This window comes from Corythoichthys intestinalis, chromosome 18 (assembly GCF_030265065.1).
Source record: "Corythoichthys intestinalis isolate RoL2023-P3 chromosome 18, ASM3026506v1, whole genome shotgun sequence".
NCBI classification, from domain to species: domain Eukaryota; kingdom Metazoa; phylum Chordata; class Actinopteri; order Syngnathiformes; family Syngnathidae; genus Corythoichthys; species Corythoichthys intestinalis.
This window is the reverse complement of record NC_080412.1, coordinates 6,908,193-6,929,008: the sequence shown is the minus strand read 5'-3', so window position 1 is coordinate 6,929,008 and position 20,816 is coordinate 6,908,193. Positions and strand designations below refer to the sequence as shown.

At 44.7% G+C, this 20,816-nt stretch overlaps 14 non-coding genes across 14 annotated transcripts; all 14 read left to right on the top strand.

Annotated features, from left to right (window-relative positions):
- Positions 1-5,793: 5,793 nt before the first annotated feature.
- On the top strand, positions 5,794-5,866 carry trnav-cac (transfer RNA valine (anticodon CAC)). Its single transcript has one exon. It is a non-coding gene; the product is annotated as a tRNA-Val (tRNA).
- A 2,268-nt stretch (positions 5,867-8,134) lies between these two features.
- Positions 8,135-8,207, top strand: trnav-aac (transfer RNA valine (anticodon AAC)). The gene has a single exon. It is a non-coding gene; the product is annotated as a tRNA-Val (tRNA).
- A 508-nt stretch (positions 8,208-8,715) lies between these two features.
- trnav-aac (transfer RNA valine (anticodon AAC)) lies at positions 8,716-8,788 on the top strand. Its single transcript has one exon. It is a non-coding gene; the product is annotated as a tRNA-Val (tRNA).
- Positions 8,789-8,884: 96 nt separating this feature from the next.
- On the top strand, positions 8,885-8,957 carry trnav-cac (transfer RNA valine (anticodon CAC)). The gene has a single exon. It is a non-coding gene; the product is annotated as a tRNA-Val (tRNA).
- A 1,081-nt stretch (positions 8,958-10,038) lies between these two features.
- Positions 10,039-10,111, top strand: trnav-cac (transfer RNA valine (anticodon CAC)). The gene has a single exon. It is a non-coding gene; the product is annotated as a tRNA-Val (tRNA).
- Positions 10,112-10,619: 508 nt separating this feature from the next.
- trnav-aac (transfer RNA valine (anticodon AAC)) lies at positions 10,620-10,692 on the top strand. Its single transcript has one exon. It is a non-coding gene; the product is annotated as a tRNA-Val (tRNA).
- A 96-nt stretch (positions 10,693-10,788) lies between these two features.
- Positions 10,789-10,861, top strand: trnav-cac (transfer RNA valine (anticodon CAC)). Its single transcript has one exon. It is a non-coding gene; the product is annotated as a tRNA-Val (tRNA).
- A 1,081-nt stretch (positions 10,862-11,942) lies between these two features.
- trnav-cac (transfer RNA valine (anticodon CAC)) lies at positions 11,943-12,015 on the top strand. The gene has a single exon. It is a non-coding gene; the product is annotated as a tRNA-Val (tRNA).
- A 499-nt stretch (positions 12,016-12,514) lies between these two features.
- Positions 12,515-12,587, top strand: trnav-cac (transfer RNA valine (anticodon CAC)). The gene has a single exon. It is a non-coding gene; the product is annotated as a tRNA-Val (tRNA).
- Positions 12,588-12,683: 96 nt separating this feature from the next.
- On the top strand, positions 12,684-12,756 carry trnav-cac (transfer RNA valine (anticodon CAC)). The gene has a single exon. It is a non-coding gene; the product is annotated as a tRNA-Val (tRNA).
- Positions 12,757-13,264: 508 nt separating this feature from the next.
- trnav-aac (transfer RNA valine (anticodon AAC)) lies at positions 13,265-13,337 on the top strand. The gene has a single exon. It is a non-coding gene; the product is annotated as a tRNA-Val (tRNA).
- Positions 13,338-13,433: 96 nt separating this feature from the next.
- trnav-cac (transfer RNA valine (anticodon CAC)) lies at positions 13,434-13,506 on the top strand. Its single transcript has one exon. It is a non-coding gene; the product is annotated as a tRNA-Val (tRNA).
- A 912-nt stretch (positions 13,507-14,418) lies between these two features.
- Positions 14,419-14,491, top strand: trnav-aac (transfer RNA valine (anticodon AAC)). Its single transcript has one exon. It is a non-coding gene; the product is annotated as a tRNA-Val (tRNA).
- Positions 14,492-15,168: 677 nt separating this feature from the next.
- Positions 15,169-15,241, top strand: trnav-cac (transfer RNA valine (anticodon CAC)). The gene has a single exon. It is a non-coding gene; the product is annotated as a tRNA-Val (tRNA).
- Positions 15,242-20,816: the final 5,575 nt, after the last annotated feature.

Here is a 20,816-nt window from a genome sequence, read left to right as displayed (position 1 = left end):
AAAGTGTACATGCAGTTTATGCTGGTATATCGTCCATACCAATATTGAGATTAAACCTAGGCCCTTTGATATGATTTTGTGAATGTTATTGTGATGTTTAAGGAATTTGTGGCATAATAATAACCTTCATTTTTTTTTTTTTTTTTTAAATAAGCTGAAGAGCTAGGTAACGGTTGGAATATTAAATTCCTTGAATAAGCGCTAAAATATTAGCAAGCAAATGCTTCAGTTTAACAAATAGTCAATTGCTGATTTGAAAGATAGTACTGTAATGTGATGAAGCACGCTGTGCATTGCGCTCAAATGATGACCATTGAACAATAAAACTACAGCACTGATAAAAACGAGAAGCTCGAGCGCCCTCTTGGGGACAAAAATGAAGGAACTGTGTGGACATGTTGCAAAATGTTCAGGCAGTGGCTTCAACGGAAAAGTCTGTCCCATTAATATAACACAGACAAGACTGAAAAAGCAGTTTCTGCTCTTGCACCCCTCTTTAGAATAAACTGCTGTATTTTAAGCCAAAAGAACTGTTGTGCTTGATAGAACAATATGTTTATATGCAGCCATAGCAGATTCATGGCGCACTAAGCCTCCAAACTATTTTATAATTTTCCCCTGAAAAACCCCGTTTACAGACGTCGCGCAACCGCTTTTGTTTCAACCTAACCATAAAAAGAAGGTAAGTAATTATATTTATTCTTCAAAATGTCTGTCATTTTTAGCTTTGAATCATTAATTGATGTCTAAATTTTTGTTAAAAAAAAAAAAAAAAAAAAAAAAACGACTTAAAAAATTTAAAAACTTTTAAACAAATTACGTCACAATGAAAAATTTGGCGATTGTAAAAAGGTCACGGATATCTACCTCATAACTATCACTTAATTTTATTTATTTATTTATTTATTTATTTATTTGTTTGTTACTGTCGCATTTTCCCCGATATGTTAGATGATAAATAATCGACCCCCCCCCCCAAAAAAAAAATTGAAAAATAAAATTTAAAAGGGTAACTATATGAAAAAGAAAATCTCAACCACTCCTTGTTGTCTGCGATTTCTGCATCGCGACCCTTGTTATATTACCATGTTTCATCCATAAAATTAAAAATCCGACTGTGGCCATCCACAGCCGTGTCTTGACACTCGGTGATCCATGCTCATGGAGTTTTTGGATCGAAACAAGGTAAGTACGCGATACTATCTCGTTAAAATTGTGGCGTCTTTAATTCTATCCCACATGCATTTCGGACAATTTTGAAAGTTGGCCAAATTGAGGGTCTCAGAGCAGAACTTCGAGTCACCAGAGGGTTTTCCGCCATAAATTAAAAAAAATGTATCAACATTTTAATGCAGGAAGTTCCATTCAAAAAGTGGAACTCACAAAGATGCTTTCAAAACAAAGGAAAATTCCTACTTATTTTTTGTTTGTTTGTTTTTAAAATTATTTCTGATGCAATATTTTAATTCTGTTGAAAGTGACCATGAGTTAAGAAATCAAGTTTTTTTTGTTTGTTTGTTTTTAAACCTGAATATGAGCATATTTGGGTTTTTGAATGTATTTACAAGGACTTGCATAACCGCGTTACAGCCAAAAACCTGCCTATGAAAGGGTTATCAGCTATATGTAAACAAAGCCACTGTGGACATTATGTTGCAAAAAAAAAAAAATAATAATAATATTTATTTTATTTTTATCAAATCAACCAAACAGGTTTGATGTAGAAAGCGCCTCAATGTATATATATATTCATTCATTCATTCATTCATTTTCCATGCCGCTTCTTCCTCACGAGGGTCGCGGAAGTGCTGGAGCCTATCCCAGCGAACTATGGGCAGTAGGCAGGGGACACCCTGAACTGGTTGCCAGCCAATCACAGGGCACAAGGAGACATACAACCATTCACGCACACTCTCATACCTACGGACAATTTTAAAGTTTTCAATCAGCCTACCATGCATGTTTTTGGGATATATATATATATATATATATATATATATATATATATATATATATATATATATATATATATATATATATATATATATATTTTTTTTTTTTTCCCAACCCTTGTGTTCTGCCCACATTTTTGCTATTGGAATAAATTTGATTTTTGGTATACCTAAGCTGGAAAATACTAAACCTTTGCAGTTAAATGTTAAAAAGTACCATTGATTTCTGCATCCCCAAATTTGAAAATTGGTCAATTTTGATCCCACACAGGGTTTAACTTATTTTTTTGACCAGTGGTACAATTCAATTATTTTGTATATATTATATTACTATATACATTCATTTATTCATTCGTTTTCTGAGCCACTTATCCTCACGAAGCGAACTATGGGCAGGAGGCAGGGTACGCCCTGAATTGGTTGCCAGCCAATCGCAGGGCACAAGGAGACCAACAACTATTCATGCACACACTCATACCTAGGGACCATTTAGAGTGTTCGATCAGCCTACCATGCATGTTTTTGGGATGTGAGGGAAACCAGAGTACCTGGAGAAAACCAACACAGGCACGGGGAGAACATGCAAACTCCACACAGGAAGGCCAGAGCCTAGAATTGAACCCTTGAATTCATTTATGACGAAATTCGCACAATCATAATTTTGGAGAGGAAAATGAGGTAGATAATTGTGCTACTAATGGATAACTTTTATTGGTGGAACAACAAGAGTAAACATCCGAAAGGAAAATTCCCATCTAATCAGCTAACAGAATATGTCAGTACTGCACCACACTAGCTCCTGTGGCCAACAGTTTATGACCATGTGATTCGACATTGTTTGCCTTTTCCTTATCACTGACATGACAACAAATATATAAATGAAATTGTTGTAATTTATAAAATTCCACGATATTCCCAATAATTAATTCTCAACTCGACGCAGGGCTTGGTTTTGTCCACTAGATGGGGGTATATATTTGGCGATGTAAGTACACACAAGGAAGGAGCAGTCACATTGGCAGAAGAACTGGCATTTCAGAAAAGAATTCTCTAATAATATGGTTTGTTGTTCCTCAAATTTCTCCAAGGTTAATTTCATATAAATAAGTAGATACTTGATCATGTTTTTTGGTTTCTTATTATTGTTTGCTGGATTGTAGCAGCTGAGAGGGTGTTACCCACTGCATGGAGACTCTTCTACATACTGTCATCCATCACTTTTTCTGGCACTCGGGAACGCCCACAGCCATTTCAAATTTATTTATTTATTTATTTTTTTTTTGGTGGGTTGGGGGAGTTGTATGCAAATGATTCTTTGCTTTTGTTCAATTCTTAATGTAAAATATCTTTTTGTAAGCAACATCTGTGTCATTCAAACGTGGAAAAAAAACATCTAAGATTCTGAAAAATGTAAAATAAATAAATAAATAATTAAAACTTTAATATATTCATATGTGGATTATGTTTTTGTGGCAAACTTACCGTTAGTATCTGAAAAGTCAAATAAAAAACACACAAACAGAACAGAGGGAAACTGTAAGAAGTGGCAATTATAAGAAATGGCGTGTGTAATTAAATTTCTTCGCTTGATGAATGCATTGAATGAAGCAGTTCCACATAAATGACTTAAATGTTGTGGCGCTGTTAAATTAATTATCTCGGGCAAGAATTCTGTTGTAGCAAATTAATTAGTACTTTGATTCTTGGTTGTTGTTTTCAGTGTGTTGTGACTATAAAATGGATTGTTGCATTAAAGTTGATATGGGCTGTTGTGTTTAGCTGAATTTACTCCTTTTTAGACATATATTACTTATTCCCAAGCCATAGCATTTGATATCAGCTGGATTTTAGATAATATTCTCCCTGGGATCAGTTAAAAGCTCATTTAAAGACTTTTATTTGCAGAAGGCATTTACGGGGAACTACAGCCATCGTCAGACACTCTAGATACGATAATTTTTCAACAGAATTACGCTGACAGAAAATATATTTATCATTGTGATCTCTAACAGGTTGTGGTTGGTAGCCAATTCCTCCCCAAATTCAATTTACGTTTCAGCATTAATTATGACAAATCATGCCGTTCCCTGGGGTGAACTGTTTCACTTCAGCCGGGTAAGCGTTTGGTTGGACCTGTTACCCAAAGAGCATGATGAGGTTGTTTCCAGACTGTGGCACTTATCACGTTTGCCTAACATGCAAAAGGTCTTTTCGAAACTGGGTGGAAACATAGGTAGCTCCTTTTTTTTTTTTATAACAGTTATGATTAGGGGTGTGACAAAATATCGAAATAAATAGATACAGTATATCGTGATAATTTGTATCCCGAAAGGTTATCGATATGTTCCTGCCAAGAATCGAGATATCGTTTGAAAAAGGTGTCAATGTCTAAAAAAATTAATAAATTAAAAGGAACCAACAAGTTGCTAACCAAAATTTTCTACCATAATAGTGTCCGTTAACTCTAAGGCTGCATTAACGGTGCTCGACGCCCAATCCATTTAGACTGGGAACGTTTGTTCATTTGAAACCAGAGTATTCACAGTCATTCTGTCCGATTTTATAGGGCATTAACAGGTCACTTGCTGTTCATTTTAGGGCATTTACAGGTCGTTTTCTGTTGAGTTTGAATCACTGCCTATTCATTTTGGTGATTCCCAGGTCACTTCCTGTTCTGTAACTAAAAATAAACAGGAAGTGACCCAAAAAATACCCCCAAATCAACAGGAAGTAACTGCAAATCAACAGGTAAATAAACTTAAATGGCTCCAAATTACTTTAATTAATCATTTCCTGGCATTGGCTGCCACTGACAGCCATAGACGTTCAATCCGTTTGAAGTGGGTGGGATGGCAGCGAATGAACATTTGCTCCCTCTCAGTTCAAATGGATTGTACGTCTACTATTGATAAACTCTTGCCAATTCACAGTAGAAGCCTTTTTTCTGTTTGTTAGTTGTTTGTAGAATACCCTAGAATGATTTCCTGACCAATGTATCGATCATCGTTGTATCGCCATACCGTCAGATCATCGTTACCGTGAGCTTTGTATCGCAAATCGTATCGCATCGTGAGGTACCAAGAGGTTCCCACTCCTAGTTATGAATCTGTTGCAGTTCAGCTGGTAAAGCAAATCGTTGAGCCTGTTACCCAAGAAACATTTGGATCTTATTTCCATACTGTAGTAGTTATCACATTTGACTCACAGGCTAAAGATCCACAGTTTGAACCTGGCTGGAGACACAGATAGTTCTTTTTTCGGAACAGTCATAAATGTTTTGCACTTGAGCTGGTGAGGCAAATGGTTGGGTGGTGCCTGTTACCCAAGAAACCCAAAAAGGTTTTTTCCATAGTGTAGCGGTTATCATGTTTGCCTCACATGCTAAAGGTCCCCTGTTTGAAACTGCGTGGAAACATAGCTAGTTCCTATTCTGTACCAGTTACTGGATGAATCAGTTACGGTTAAGCTGGTGAGCCATTTGCTTGGCCCTGTTACCTAAGAAACATGAAGAGGTTGTTAAAAAAGTGTAGCGGTTAAAATTTTGCCAAACAGACAAAACCTTACAAGATGGAAACATGGTTGGTGAGTTTCTGTAAAGGAGATCAAACTGTTGCCCCCTCCGCTGGGGCAAGGGTTTGGTCGGGACTTCTACCCAAGGTGTGTTGTGTGTAAGTTTCCATAGTCTAGTGGTTGTCACGTTTACCTCACACGCAAAAGGTCCCCAGCTCGAAACTGGGTGGAAACATCTTTGGTGTGTTTTTGGAACGGAGATCAACCTGTTGCCCCCTCAGCTGGGGCAAGAGTTTGGTCGGGCCTTCTACCCAATGGATCTAGTGTGTAGGTTTCCATAGTGTAGTGGTTATCACGTTTGCCTCACACGCAAAAGGTCCCCAGCTCGAAACTGGGTGGAAACATGGTTGGTGTTTTTTTGTAACGGAGCTCAACCTGTTGCCCCCTCCGCTGGGGCAAGAGTTTGGTCGGGCCTTCTACCCAATGGATCTAGTGCAGGGGTCCCCAACCTATTCCACAAAGGTCCACTGTGGGTGCAGGATTTCATTCCTACCAAACAAGATGACGACACTTTTTCCCCAATCTGGTGTTTTACAAGTGCAATCAATTTATTGCAGTCAGATGTGGCTTGTTTTAGCAGAAGCCTCATTGGCTCAACTGTCTCTGCTGGAACAAAAACCAGGACCCACAGTGGGCCTTGAGGACTGGTTTGGAGACCCCTGATCTAGTGTGTAGGTTTCCATCGTGTAGCGGTTATCACATTTTTTCTCACACACTAAAGCCCCCCAGCTTGAAACTGATTGGAAACATGGTTGGTGTGTTTTTGTAACGGAGCTCAACCTGTTGTCCCCTCAGCTGGGGCAAGAGTTTGGTCGGGCCTTCTACCCAATGGATCGAGTGCAGGGGTGCCCAACCTATTCCACAAAGGGCCACTGTGGGTGCAGGATTTCATTCCTACCAAACAAGATGACGACACTTTTTCCCCAATCTGGTGTTTTACAAGTGCAATCAGTTGATTGCAGTCAGGTGTGGATTGTTTTAGCAGAAGCCTCATTGGTTCAACTGTCTCTGCTGGATCGGCCGGAACAAAAACCAGGACCCACAGTGGCCTTTAGGACTGGTTTGGAGACCCCTGATCTAGTGTGTAGGTTTCCATCGTGTAGCGGTTATCACATTTTTCTCACACACTAAAGCCCCCCAGCTTGAAACTGATTGGAAACATGATTGTTACATACTTTTAAAGAAAATCAACCTGTTGCCCCCTCAGCTGGGGCAAGAGTTTGGTCGGGCCTTCTACCCAATGGATCTAGTGCAGGGGTCCCCAACCTATACCACAAAGGTCCACTGTGGGTGCAGGATTTCATTCCTACCAAACAAGATGACGACACTTTTTCCCCAATCTGGTGTTTTAAAAGTGCAATCAGTTTATTGCAATCAGATGTGGCTTGTTTTAGCAGAAGCCTCATTGGTTCAACTGTCTCTGCTGGAACAAAAACCAGGACCCACAGTGGGCCTTGAGGACTGGTTTGGAGACCCCTGATCTAGTGTGTAGGTTTCCATCGTGTAGCGGTTATCACATTTTTCTCACACACTAAAGCCCCCCAGCTTGAAACTGATTGGAAACATGATTGTTACATACTTTTAAAGAAAATCAACCTGTTGCCCCCTCAGCTGGGGCAAGAGTTTGGTCGGGCCTTCTACCCAATGGATCGAGTGCAGGGGTGCCCAACCTATTCCACAAAGGGCTACTGTGGGTGCAGGATTTCATTCCTACCAAACAAGATGACGACACTTTTTCCCCAATCTGGTGTTTTACAAGTGCAATCAGTTGATTGCAGTCAGGTGTGGATTGTTTTAGCAGAAGCCTCATTGGTTCAACTGTCTCTGCTGGATCGGCCGGAACAAAAACCAGGACGCACAGTGGCCTTTAGGACTGGTTTGGAGACCCCTGATCTAGTGTGTAGGTTTCCATCGTGTAACGGTTATCACATTTTTCTCACACACTAAAGCCCCCCAGCTTGAAGCTTGAAATCCTGTTGCCCCCTCAGCTGGGGCAAGAGTTTGGTCGGGCCTTCTACCCAATGGATTCAGTATGTAGGTTTCCATAGTGTAGTGGTTATCACGTTTGCCTAACACGCAGAAGGTCCCCGAATCGAAACTGGGTGGAAACATGGTTGTTACATTCTTTTATAGAAAATCAACCTTTTGCCCCCACAGCTGGGGCAAGAGTTTGGTCGGGCCTTCTACCCAATGGATCGAGTGCAGGGGTGCCCAACCTATTCCACAAAGGTCCACTGTGGGTGCAGGATTTCATTCCTACCAAACAAGATGACGACACTTTTTCCCCAATCTGGTGTTTTACAAGTGCAATCAATTTATTGCAGTCAGATGTGGCTTGTTTTAGCAGAAGCCTCATTGGCTCAACTGTCTCTGCTGGAACAAAAACCAGGACCCACAGTGGGCCTTGAGGACTGGTTTGGAGACCCCTGATCTAGTGTGTAGGTTTCCATCGTGTAGCGGTTATCACATTTTTTCTCACACACTAAAGCCCCCCAGCTTGAAACTGATTGGAAACATGATTGTTACATACTTTTAAAGAAAATCAACCTGTTGCCCCCTCAGCTGGGGCAAGAGTTTGGTCGGGCCTTCTACCCAATGGATTCAGTGTGTAGGTTTCCATAGTGTAGTGGTTATCACGTTTGCCTAACACGCAGAAGGTCCCCAGATCGAAACTGGGTGGAAACATGGTTGGTGTGTTTTTGTAACGGAGCTCAACCTGTTGTCCCCTCAGCTGGGGCAAGAGTTTGGTCGGGCCTTCTACCCAATGTATCGAGTGCAGGGGTGCCCAACCTATTCCACAAAGGGCCACTGTGGGTGCAGGATTTCATTCCTACCAAACAAGATGACGACACTTTTTCCCCAATCTGGTGTTTTACAAGTGCAATCAGTTGATTGCAGTCAGGTGTGGATTGTTTTAGCAGAAGCCTCATTGGTTCAACTGTCTCTGCTGGATCGGCCGGAACAAAAACCAGGACCCACAGTGGCCTTTAGGACTGGTTTGGAGACCCCTGATCTAGTGTGTAGGTTTCCATCGTGTAACGGTTATCACATTTTTCTAACACACTAAAGCCCCCCAGCTTGAAACTGATTGGAAACATGATTGTTACATACTTTTAAAGAAAATCAACCTGTTGCCCCCTCAGCTGGGGAAAGAGTTTGGTCGGGCCTTCTACCCAATGGATTCAGTGTGTAGGTTTCCATAGTGTAGTGGTTATCACGTTTGCCTAACACGCAGAAGGTCCCCAGATCGAAACTGGGTGGAAACATGGTTGTTACATTCTTTTATAGAAAATCAACCTTTTGCCCCCTCAGCTGGGGCAAGAGTTTGGTCGGGCCTTCTACCCAATGGATCTAGTGTGTAGGTTTCCATAGTGTAGTGGTTATCACGTTTGCCTCACACGCAAAAGGTCCCCAGCTCGAAACTGGGTGGAAACATGGTTGGTGTTTTTTTGTAACGGAGCTCAACCTGTTGCCCCCTCCGCTGGGGCAAGAGTTTGGTCGGGCCTTCTACCCAATGGATCTAGTGCAGGGGTCCCCAACCTATACCACAAAGGTCCACTGTGGGTGCAGGATTTCATTCCTACCAAACAAGATGACGACACTTTTTCCCCAATCTGGTGTTTTACAAGTGCAATCAGTTTATTGCAGTCAGATGTGGCTTGTTTTAGCAGAAGCCTCATTGGTTCAACTGTCTCTGCTGGAACAAAAACCAGGACCCACAGTGGGCCTTGAGGACTGGTTTGGAGACCCCTGATCTAGTGTGTAGGTTTCCATCGTGTAGCGGTTATCACATTTTTCTCACACACTAAAGCCCCCCAGCTTGAAACTGATTGGAAACATGATTGTTACATACTTTTAAAGAAAATCAACCTGTTGCCCCCTCAGCTGGGGCAAGAGTTTGGTCGGGCCTTCTACCCAATGGATCGAGTGCAGGGGTGCCCAACCTATTCCACAAAGGGCTACTGTGGGTGCAGGATTTCATTCCTACCAAACAAGATGACGACACTTTTTCCCCAATCTGGTGTTTTACAAGTGCAATCAGTTGATTGCAGTCAGGTGTGGATTGTTTTAGCAGAAGCCTCATTGGTTCAACTGTCTCTGCTGGATCGGCCGGAACAAAAACCAGGACCCACAGTGGCCTTTAGGACTGGTTTGGAGACCCCTGATCTAGTGTGTAGGTTTCCATCGTGTAACGGTTATCACATTTTTCTCACACACTAAAGCCCCCCAGCTTGAAACTGATTGGAAACATGATTGTTACATACTTTTAAAGAAAATCAACCTGTTGCCCCCTCAGCTGGGGCAAGAGTTTGGTCGGGCCTTCTACTCAATGGATTCAGTGTGTAGGTTTCCATAGTGTAGTGGTTATCACGTTTGCCTAACACGCAGAAGGTCCCCGAATCGAAACTGGGTGGAAACATGGTTGTTACATTCTTTTATAGAAAATCAACCTTTTGCCCCCACAGCTGGGGCAAGAGTTTGGTCGGGCCTTCTACCCAATGGATCTAGTGTGTAGGTTTCCATAGTGTAGTGGTTATTACGTTTGCCTCACACGCAAAAGGTCCCCAGCTCGAAACTGGGTGGAAACATGGTTGGTGTTTTTTTGTAACGGAGCTCAACCTGTTGCCCCCTCCGCTGGGGCAAGAGTTTGGTCGGGCCTTCTACCCAATGGATCTAGTGCAGGGGTCCCCAACCTATACCACAAAGGTCCACTGTGGGTGCAGGATTTCATTCCTACCAAACAAGATGACGACACTTTTTCCCCAATCTGGTGTTTTACAAGTGCAATCAGTTTATTGCAGTCAGATGTGGCTTGTTTTAGCAGAAGCCTCATTGGTTCAACTGTCTCTGCTGGATCGGCCGGAACAAAAACCAGGACCCACAGTGGCCTTTAGGACTGGTTTGGAGACCCCTGATCTAGTGTGTAGGTTTCCATCGTGTAACGGTTATCACATTTTTCTCACACACTAAAGCCCCCCAGCTTGAAACTGATTGGAAACATGATTGTTACATACTTTTAAAGATAATCAACCTGTTGCCCCCTCAGCTGGGGCAAGAGTTTGGTCGGGCCTTCTACCCAATGGATTCAGTGTGTAGGTTTCCATAGTGTAGTGGTTATCACGTTTGCCTAACATGCAGAAGGTCCCCAGATCGAAACTGGGTGGAAACATGGTTGTTACATTCTTTTATAGAAAATCAACCTTTTGCCCCCTCAGCTGGGGCAAGAGTTTGGTCGGGCCTTCTACCCAATGGATGTAGTGTGTCGGTTTCCATAGTGTAGTGGTTATCACGTTTGCCTCACACGCAAAAGGTCCCCAGCTCGAAACTGGGTGGAAACATGGTTGGTGTTTTTTTGTAACGGAGCTCAACCTGTTGCCCCCTCCGCTGGGGCAAGAGTTTGGTCGGGCCTTCTACCCAATGGATCTAGTGCAGGGGTCCCCAACCTATACCACAAAGGTCCACTGTGGGTGCAGGATTTCATTCCTACCAAACAAGATGACGACACTTTTTCCCCAATCTGGTGTTTTACAAGTGCAATCAGTTTATTGCAGTCAGATGTGGCTTGTTTTAGCAGAAGCCTCATTGGTTCAACTGTCTCTGCTGGAACAAAAACCAGGACCCACAGTGGGCCTTGAGGACTGGTTTGGAGACCCCTGATCTAGTGTGTAGGTTTCCATCGTGTAGCGGTTATCACATTTTTCTCACACACTAAAGCCCCCCAGCTTGAAACTGATTGGAAACATGATTGTTACATACTTTTAAAGAAAATCAACCTGTTGCCCCCTCAGCTGGGGCAACAGTTTGGTCGGGCCTTCTACCCAATGGATCGAGTGCAGGGGTGCCCAACCTATTCCACAAAGGGCTACTGTGGGTGCAGGATTTTATTCCTACCAAACAAGATGACGACACTTTTTCCCCAATCTGGTGTTTTACAAGTGCAATCAGTTGATTGCAGGCAGGTGTGGATTGTTTTAGCAGAAGCCTCATTGGTTCAACTGTCTCTGCTGGATCGGCCGGAACAAAAACCAGGACCCACAGTGGCCTTTAGGACTGGTTTGGAGACCCCTGATCTAGTGTGTAGGTTTCCATCGTGTAACGGTTATCACATTTTTCTCACACACTAAAGCCCCGCAGCTTGAAACTGATTGGAAACATGATTGTTACATACTTTTAAAGAAAATCAACCTGTTGCCCCCTCAGCTGGGGCAAGAGTTTGGTCGGGCCTTCTACCCAATGGATTCAGTGTGTAGGTTTCCATAGTGTAGTGGTTATCACGTTTGCCTAACACGCTGAAGGTCCCCTGATCGAAACTGGGTGGAAACATGGTTGTTACATTCTTTTATAGAAAATCAACCTTTTGCCCCCTCAGCTGGGGCAAGAGTTTGGTCGGGCCTTCTACCCAATGGAGCTAGTGTGTAGGTTTCCATAGTGTAGTGGTTATCACGTTTGCCTCACACGCAAAAGGTCCCCAGCTCGAAACTGGGTGGAAACATGGTTGGTGTTTTTTGTAACGGAGCTCAACCTGTTGCCCCCTCCGCTGGGGCAAGAGTTTGGTCGGGCCTTCTACCCAATGGATCTAGTGCAGGGGTCCCCAACCTATACCACAAAGGTCCACTGTGGGTGCAGGATTTCATTCCTACCAAACAAGATGACGACACTTTTTCCCCAATCTGGTGTTTTACAAGTGCAATCAGTTTATTGCAGTCAGATGTGGCTTGTTTTAGCAGAATCCTCATTGGTTCAACTGTCTCTGCTGGAACAAAAACCAGGACCCACAGTGGGCCTTGAGGACTGGTTTGGAGACCCCTGATCTAGTGTGTAGGTTTCCATCGTGTAGCGGTTATCACATTTTTCTCACACACTAAAGCCCCCCAGCTTGAAACTGATTGGAAACATGATTGTTACATACTTTTAAAGAAAATCAACCTGTTGCCCCCTCAGCTGCGGCAAGAGTTTGGTCGGGCCTTCTACCCAATGCATTCAGTGTGTAGGTTTCCATAGTGTAGTGGTTATCACGTTTGCCTCACACGCAAAAGCTCCCCAGCTCGAAACTGGGTGGAAACATGGTTGGTGTTTTTTTGTAACGGAGCTCAACCTGTTGCCCCCTCCGCTGGGGCAAGAGTTTGGTCGGGCCTTCTACCCAATGGATCTAGTGTGTAGGTTTCCATAGTGTAGTGGTTATCACGTTTGCCTCACACGCAAAAGGTCCCCAGCTCGAAACTGGGTGGAAACATGGTTGGTGTTTTTTTGTAACGGAGCTCAACCTGTTGCCCCCTCCGCTGGGGCAAGAGTTTGGTCGGGCCTTCTACCCAATGGATCTAGTGCAGGGGTCCCCAACCTATACCACAAAGGTCCACTGTGGGTGCAGGATTTCATTCCTACCAAACAAGATGACGACACTTTTTCCCCAATCTGGTGTTTTACAAGTGCAATCAGTTTATTGCAGTCAGATGTGGCTTGTTTTAGCAGAAGCCTCATTGGTTCAACTGTCTCTGCTGGATCGGCCGGAACAAAAACCAGGACCCACAGTGGCCTTTAGGACTGGTTTGGAGACCCCTGATCTAGTGTGTAGGTTTCCATCGTGTAACGGTTATCACATTTTTCTCACACACTAAAGCCCCCCAGCTTGAAACTGATTGGAAACATGATTGTTACATACTTTTAAAGAAAATCAACCTGTTGCCCCCTCAGCTGGGGCAAGAGTTTGGTCGGGCCTTCTACCCAATGGATTCAGTGTGTAGGTTTCCATAGTGTAGTGGTTATCACGTTTGCCTAACACGCAGAAGGTCCCCAGATCGAAACTGGGTGGAAACATGGTTGTTACATTCTTTTATAGAAAATCAACCTTTTGCCCCCTCAGCTGGGGCAAGAGTTTGGTCGGGCCTTCTACCCAATGGATCTACTGTGTCGGTTTCCATAGTGTAGTGGTTATCACGTTTGCCTCACACGCAAAAGGTCCCCAGCTCGAAACTGGGTGGAAACATGGTTGGTGTTTTTTTGTAACGGAGCTCAACCTGTTGCCCCCTCCGCTGGGGCAAGAGTTTGGTCGGGCCTTCTACCCAATGGATCTAGTGCAGGGGTCCCCAACCTATACCACAAAGGTCCACTGTGGGTGCAGGATTTCATTCCTACCAAACAAGATGACGACACTTTTTCCCCAATCTGGTGTTTTACAAGTGCAATCAGTTTATTGCAGTCAGATGTGGCTTGTTTTAGCAGAAGCCTCATTGGTTCAACTGTCTCTGCTGGAACAAAAACCAGGACCCACAGTGGGCCTTGAGGACTGGTTTGGAGACCCCTGATCTAGTGTGTAGGTTTCCATCGTGTAGCGGTTATCACATTTTTCTCACACACTAAAGCCCCCCAGCTTGAAACTGATTGGAAACATGATTGTTACATACTTTTAAAGAAAATCAACCTGTTGCCCCCTCAGCTGGGGCAACAGTTTGGTCGGGCCTTCTACCCAATGGATCGAGTGCAGGGGTGCCCAACCTATTCCACAAAGGGCTACTGTGGGTGCAGGATTTTATTCCTACCAAACAAGATGACGACACTTTTTCCCCAATCTGGTGTTTTACAAGTGCAATCAGTTGATTGCAGGCAGGTGTGGATTGTTTTAGCAGAAGCCTCATTGGTTCAACTGTCTCTGCTGGATCGGCCGGAACAAAAACCAGGACCCACAGTGGCCTTTAGGACAGGTTTGGAGACCCCTGATCTAGTGTGTAGGTTTCCATCGTGTAACGGTTATCACATTTTTCTCACACACTAAAGCCCCCCAGCTTGAAGCTGATTGGAAACATGATTGTTACATACTTTTAAAGAAAATCAACCTGTTGCCCCTTCAGCTGGGGCAAGAGTTTGGTCGGGTCTTCTACCCAATGGATTCAGTGTGTAGGTTTCCATAGTGTAGTGGTTATCACGTTTGCCTAACACGCAGAAGGTCCCCAGCTCGAAACTGGGTGGAAACATGGTTGGTGTGTTTTTGTAACGGAGCTCAACCTGTTGTCCCCTCAGCTGGGGCAAGAGTTTGGTCGGGCCTTCTACCCAATGGATCGAGTGCAGGGGTGCCCAACCTATTCCACAAAGGGCCACTGTGGGTGCAGGATTTCATTCCTACCAAACAAGATGACGACACTTTTTCCCCAATCTGGTGTTTTACAAGTGCAATCAGTTGATTGCAATCAGGTGTGGATTGTTTTAGCAGAAGCTTCATTGGTTCAACTGTCTCTGCTGGATCGGCCGGAACAAAAACCAGGACCCACAGTGGCCTTTAGGACTGGTTTGGAGACCCCTGATCTAGTGTGTAGGTTTCCATCGTGTAACGGTTATCACATTTTTCTCACACACTAAAGCCCCGCAGCTTGAAACTGATTGGAAACATGATTGTTACATACTTTTAAAGAAAATCAACCTGTTGCCCCCTCAGCTGGGGCAAGAGTTTGGTCGGGCCTTCTACCCAATGGATTCAGTGTGTAGGTTTCCATAGTGTAGTGGTTATCACGTTTGCCTAACACGCTGAAGGTCCCCTGATCGAAACTGGGTGGAAACATGGTTGTTACATTCTTTTATAGAAAATCAACCTTTTGCCCCCTCAGCTGGGGCAAGAGTTTGGTCGGGCCTTCTACCCAATGGAGCTAGTGTGTAGGTTTCCATAGTGTAGTGGTTATCACGTTTGCCTCACACGCAAAAGGTCCCCAGCTCGAAACTGGGTGGAAACATGGTTGGTGTTTTTTTGTAACGGAGCTCAACCTGTTGCCCCCTCCGCTGGGGCAAGAGTTTGGTCGGGCCTTCTACCCAATGGATCTAGTGCAGGGGTCCCCAACCTATACCACAAAGGTCCACTGTGGGTGCAGGATTTCATTCCTACCAAACAAGATGACGACACTTTTTCCCCAATCTGGTGTTTTACAAGTGCAATCAGTTTATTGCAGTCAGATGTGGCTTGTTTTAGCAGAAGCCTCATTGGTTCAACTGTCTCTGCTGGAACAAAAACCAGGACCCACAGTGGGCCTTGAGGACTGGTTTGGAGACCCCTGATCTAGTGTGTAGGTTTCCATCGTGTAGCGGTTATCACATTTTTCTCACACACTAAAGCCCCCCAGCTTGAAACTGATTGGAATCTTCTTCTTCTTCTTCTTCTTTTTGTTTATTGGCAGTTTACCCCTCGGTGCCGTGGGGCATTACCGCCACCTACTGGACCGACGGTTTAGCACGAGATCTGGCAGTTACAGACTGAAAGTAATCCCTCCTGACAACCAGTGAAACACACCCAGAGTGTAGATAAAACCCGAGCCAAAAAATTGGATAAATGACATAGTAACAACCGAATTAAATACTAATGAATTACCCTCTTCCTATATCCTGTCCAACAACCCTGTGTCCCTGAGAAACTTTATTAGCCCTTTTTGAATATTGGCCCTTTTCATCTGCAGAACATTTCCCATCCCAAATGTCTCTTCTGCCTGGTGCAGCACCATTCTGAACCGATCCCTCTGCTCTCCATACTTCCCGCATACCATTAGAATGTGTTCAACCGTTTCACGCTCCCCACAGTGTTTACATTTCCCATCTTTGTGTTTTCCTATCCTATGCAACGAATCATTTAGCCCCGTGTGTCCTATCCTCATTCGACTCAACACCACCTCCTCCCTTCTGCTTCTCCCCAATCTCCTTCCCACACCCACCTGTGACTGTATTGAGAAAAAATGTCTCCCCGTTTCTTGTGCTTCCCAATACTCTTGCCACCTCTTTTGTATGTAGCCCCCAATAATGGATTTCCCTTCCGCTCTACTCAGGACGCCCTGCCTTTCTATCCCCAGTGCTCTCAGCGATTGCTTGGCCAGGATGTCCACTACCTCATTTCCCTCAATCCCCACGTGCGCCGGGACCCACACAAACTCCACCCTGAGCCCACCTTTCTGTGCTTCATACATTAGCCTGTGCAATTCAAATACTAAGTCAAGTCTACTGGACTTCATGGTTAAAATACTCGTGAGCGCCGACCAACTGTCCGAAGCAATCACTGCCAATTTTATCCCATTTGTTTGAACCCAACCAAGTGCCATTATAATTGCTGTTACTTCCACTGCATAAACAGACAAGTGATCTGTACACCTTGTTTTAATGTCCACATTGTAACTCGGCACATGTACCGCCGCCCCAGTACGTCCAGTTTCCGGATCCTTCGACCCGTCCGTAAATACCAGAACGCTTTGCCCATACCTCTGTCCCAGATACTCCTCAGCCACCATACCCTGGTTTCCCCTCTCCCGGATCACTTCCTTAATCCCAAAATTTACCACCGGCATTGTGAATAGCCAGGGCGCAACACTGGATACTGGTACTGTTTTGCCGAACTCCAACTGGCTAAGCCCTGCCAGTTCTGCCACTGCATTCCCCACCCCGCTGAAGGTCATCTTCTGTTGATTTGTGTCCTCCCACCTGTCCATCAACACTTTCTTTACTGGATGTGTGTCTCCATGGCCCCTTACACTCACCCAATACGCAAGCATAATTTTCAATCTTCTAAGTCTCAACGGGAGCTCCCCCAATTCCACCTGTACTGCTGCGACTGGTGACGTTCTGAAAGCTCCACTGCATATTCTCAGACCGTGCGCTTGTTGCACCTCCAGCTTTCTGAGGTGGGAGTTCGCTGCCGAGGCATAAGCCATACACCCATAATCAATTGAAGACCTCATGATCGCCCGATATATATTGAGTAAGGCAGCTCTCGCTGCTCCCCAATCCCTCCCTGACAGGCACCTCAATATGTTATTGACCTTTTTACATTTTTCCACCAATCCATCTATATGCTGTGCCCATGTAAGCTTTTCATCAAACCACATCCCTAAAAACCTCACGCTTTTTACCTGTTCAATTACTCGTCCATACAATTTTAACTCCACCTCCCTATGTCTCCCATAGAAGCATATTGCCTGCGTCTTCACAATCGAGAACCTAAAGCCCCACCTGTCCGCCCACTCCTCAACCCTATTAATAGCCATTTGCATCTTCTTTTGAAGAAAGTCGCCATTTCGCCCTCTCACCCACAACACCCCATCATCGGCATACAATGCCCTCCCTACTCCTGGTCCAACATCATCAAATATATCATTAATCATAATATTAAATAAGGTTGGACTACAGACACTCCCTTGGGGAGTCCCATTGTCCACCTGGTACACCCCAGACAAGTCTGCACCTACCCGCACTTCTATTTTTCTATTCAACATAAAACTCAATATCCAATTATACAATCTCCCCTTCACCCCCAATCTAGTCAATTTAATAAGAAGCCCCTCTATCCACAACATATCATATGCTTTTTCAATATCGAATAATACAGCTATCACCATTTCCTTATTTACTCGGGCCCTACTAATCTCGGATTCCAGACATATTATATTATCCATCGTTCCTCTCCCTTTTCGGAACCCACTTTGACACTGAGTTAAACAGTTGTCCCACTCCAGAGCGTGATTCAACCTATGCACCACCATTCTCTCCATAGTTTTCCCCAATTGGGAGGTCAGCGCTATAGGCCTGTAATTTTCCGGCCTCGTCGAATCCTTCCCTGGTTTTAGAATTGGAATCACCACTGCCTCCTTCCACTGCACTGGCACCTCACCCGTTTCCCAGATTCTGTTAAAAAGTTTTAGGACCACTCCCAACCCTTGTTCACTCATATGTGCCAACATACTATAACACACCGCATCCTTCCCCGGTGCTGTGTATTTGCGCTTCACGTTCGCTAATGTTTTCTTCAATTCATATAAGCCGAATGGCACATCGAAGTCCCCGCCTGTCACCGGCCTCCTATTTTTAGTTCCCGGATACCGACTGAGAGTCTCCTCCCTACTCGCTTTGGCTCCATGTGTCAAATTCCCCATGCTGTGAATCCCAACAAACGTCTTAGCCAGCAATTCTGCCCTTTCAGCTCCCACCACTGCTTTGTCCCCCTCATGTAGAACTGTTGAAACGGTGCCCCCTTTAAGTCCATTCATACGCCGTATCATGCCCCACACATCCGACAACTGAGTTTCCCTACCAATTTTATCACAATAACCTCCCCAAAATGCACGTTTTGCCGACCTTATGCGCCTTCGTACCACTGCTTGTTTCTGCTTATACTGACATAATGTCCCCATTGTGTGGTGCCGTTTGAGGAGCCTGAACGCTCTGTTCCTTTCCCTAATTGCTTGCCTACACTCATCATTCCACCACGGAACCCTCTTATTGTAAGTACTCCCACGTGACCTAGGGATGGTATCCTGCGCCGCCTGCACTATGGCCCCCACCACTGCTTCATTAAATACCCCCGTGTTTTCCATCCTTTCTTCTGAAATTTCTCCACACCTGTCATCACTCTTAAGCCTGAACCCATCCCAGTCCGCCTTGGCGAAGTTCCATTTCATTGTTCGTACCTCACCAATCCCACACGGGTCAGTTCCCATCTTGCAAATAACTGGGTAGTGATCACTCCCCACAGTTGTCCCTTTGAGTACTCCCCATTCACAAAATCCAGCCAATTCGGCTGATACAAGTGTCAAATCCAGTGTACTTTCAGTGTTCGATGCACTATTATATCTAGTCCCACCACCATCATTTACGCACACCAGATTATTTTCCTCCAAATAGTCTTCTAATGCTGCCCCATTCGTGTCCGTATGTTTGCCACCCCACAACGTGCTATGTGCATTAAAGTCACCACACCATACCACTCTTCCCCCCTTCTGTCCCCTCACCATATCAAGATCCCCCTTATCTATTCTATTGCCCGGATTGTAATAATTTATTATATCCACGACACCCAGCCCAGTCCACAGCTTTATTCTAATCGACTCAAACCCCGCACCCTTTTCCTCTACCTTATAGTTTAAACCCCTTTTAATAAAGGTCGCCACCCCGCCCCCTCTTCTATCCCCCCTATCGTTCCTCACTGTTTCATATCCACCTATTCTGAAATCCCACTGCGGCTTTAACCACGTTTCCTGGATGCAAATAACATGTGGTTCCACCCTCAATTCCGCCACAAACCTCTTCATCTCCTGGCCATTGGCTATAAGGCTTCGAGCATTCCATTGCATCAAAACTAAGCACATGACGGCCCACCATTCCACACTTGTGAGCTCAGAGTCTCCCCCGCCAGTTTTTCCGTTACAACTTCCCAACGTAGATCCTTAATATTCAGATATTTCTCAGCCGCTTTAACAATAATCTTGATTTTCTCAGTTTTGCTACTTGTCTGCGCAGTACAATTTATCGCCTCAACCATAAACAAAACGAAGTCCCTCTTACTCACTATTAAAGAGTCTTCATTCATTTTGACACCGCCCACGCACGCTCCATTATCCCCTAACGCCGCTATGTCAGTACCGTCCAGTCGCCTTGTCCCCACTTTCTTTGCCGCATCAGCGTACGAGATCCCCTGCGTAACCCGCATCCTTTGTATCTCCGCTGCTCTCTGACTAACCTCACAGCCCCTATACGCTGAGGCATGCTCCCCACCACAATTACAGCACTTCAGTCGAGCCTTATCCCCACACTTCCCATACTCATGCTCCCCCGCACACCTTCCGCACCTGAGCTTCCCCTTACACACTGCCGCAATATGACCAAACCTTTGACACTTATAGCACCGCAGTGGAGGAGGAACAAATGGTCGCACTTCATAACTAAAATACCCCAAGAACACTTTAGTAGGCAGCGATCCCCCCTCAAACTTAAGCATAACCGATAAACTGTCAACTTTATTCCCATTCCTATTAGCCTTCAATCGGACGACCTCTGCCACCTCAGCCCCCTTCACATTTTCTTTAATCTGGTCCACAGTCACACTCGTAGGGATTCCAGTAATCACTCCCCTGTTCAGGCGTCTCTCATCCGGCAATGAACAAATCACCTCTTTCCCGTCAATTCTAGTCAGCCGCAGTGTCTTCCCCTGTTGCACTCCGTTCTGGCACAATATTAACAGCGATCCATTCCGCAGTTGTTTTACCGACTTCGATTCCCCTATAGCCCTATGGATTGCTTTAGACAGTTTAATCGGGTTCCACTCACCAAACGACGCTCCTTCCTGCGCCAGCTTCACAAATACCTTGTATTCGTCGCTTTGTCTTTCTCGATCACCGCGTTCACCGTCACTACTCGACTCCAAACACTCCAATTCCCTTCTCCTCGTCTCCTTTTCCGATTTCTTGCGCTTTTTCCGGTTTAACTGCCGTTCACCCACCTTACTCCACCCGGCATTTTCCCGGTTCGCCGTTTGACATCCCATCCCCTCCATCTCACTTC